Source organism: Motacilla alba, chromosome 15, assembly GCF_015832195.1.
Source record: "Motacilla alba alba isolate MOTALB_02 chromosome 15, Motacilla_alba_V1.0_pri, whole genome shotgun sequence".
NCBI lineage: Eukaryota > Metazoa > Chordata > Aves > Passeriformes > Motacillidae > Motacilla > Motacilla alba.
In genome coordinates this window covers 2,886,322-2,888,093 of record NC_052030.1, presented here as the reverse complement: position 1 = coordinate 2,888,093, position 1,772 = coordinate 2,886,322, and positions in this window count along the sequence as shown.

The following is a 1,772-nucleotide window of genomic DNA, read 5'->3' as shown; positions in this document are numbered from 1 at the left end:
GTATTTGGTGTCCACAAAGTGATGGGATTTTTATATAATATGATGGAAGACAGAGAAACTTCATTTGGTGTCTAGGTTTTAGCTCTGGGTAATAGTAATGGATGAAAAACAAACAAGGAAGATGTCACTGAGGATTACCCAGATCCCTCTTTGTCATTCTTTGCTACAAAAATACCGTGAAATTATAAAGCTATTTGGATAAAGACAAATAACACAAGAGATTTCCTGGCAGTCTGAGCAGCCTTTGGATGACATCCTGGTTAATCAGGCATCATTGCATGATTTTGCTCCTCAGAACCACAGAGTTTTGAAAATCTAACCCACAGTTTCTCAGGGATATTCACTGTATGTCCTAAGCCACCTGATTAATTCTGGTCTGAAGGTGGATGCTGTGGAGGGAACAGCTCAAATGTTTACATAAAGTTTGACAGCTATTCTTGACTCCTGTAATTTTGTAGAATTTCAAAGAAAAACTGCTTTATATTGTGAACAGTTGATAAAATTGTAATGTTTAGCTAACATTAAATGCCAACAATTGCATTCAGGATTTTAAGGAAGAAAATTACTTTCCTTCAGTTTTCACGGGAGCTCTGTCCATGAGCTGCTGTTGGGGACACTCAGCTAAAAGCAGTAGCTTACACTGTTCTGGCCATTGTCATGCTTTTGAGATGGGAACTGTGAGCACACCTTTTCCCCCAGTGTTTGACTATACATTTGAAAAATGTCTGCTTAGTGGTGAGACTCCAGATAAACCTCTGGCTCACAGCACAAAGTACCTGCATGGGATGCACAGCATAACACAGCTCTGTTTCAGGGGATCTTGAGACATCCCAGCTTACCTTGTCAGGTAAGACACATGGTTAAAGCTTATTTTAATGGACTTTAGTTAGATATACAGAAATATTTTAATAAAATAAAATATGCACTTAGTAGCACTGTCAGCAAATTGTGACACTGCTCTGTAAAGAACACACACTCTACAAAATCCTCCATTTAAGAAATACTACATAGTTCTCAGGAAAAATCCTGAAAAATGGTAATCACTGTTCATTTAATTTGTCTGTATCACCCACAAAAATGTATCCAAGTATCTCACAAATGTTTAGTATCGATGATGATGAGAACACTCTGTTCTTAGAACTCAGAATTTGGGTTTATTCCTATTTCATTATTGAAAAACCTCATGCACTGAAATGCCAGGGGAGGGAAGGTCTGGCACTTTGTTTGGAATCAATCTGCAGTAGCCAGGGTTTGGTTTCAAGCAGACTGTCTGGCCTTGCTGAATTAGGCCATGGCACAAGGCTGAGCTCCTCAGGTTCAGGTGATTGTGGTGATTGGAGCCCAGCAGCAACTGGGATTGCCAGGGGACTCAGCTCCCTGACCTTCCTTAATTGGCAAAACCAGGAGTGTTCCTGTAAAGTAAAAGCCAACACAAAAATGAGGAGCAAAGCTAAACAATAAATCCATGTTCTGTCAGTCATTGTATTTGAAGGGCACTTGAGCTCATTTGGTCTGAAGTGTGGAGCCAGAGGAGTTTAGAGCTGACATTTCTGGGGACAGACAGCACAGAAAAGGCTGGGCACAGGCTGTGGGGTGGCAGCAGAGCTGCTCTCAGGAAAGCTGCTGGGTGCTTTGATTTGCTTAGTGGTCTTATGTGCCAGCTGCAGATGTCTGTGCCCTGCAGTGTTCTCTGGGGGAGCAGAGAACCCACAGAGAGGGAAGGGAGCAGCAGTCAGAGACCTTCCCTTGTGCTGAACTGAGAATCTGTAGTC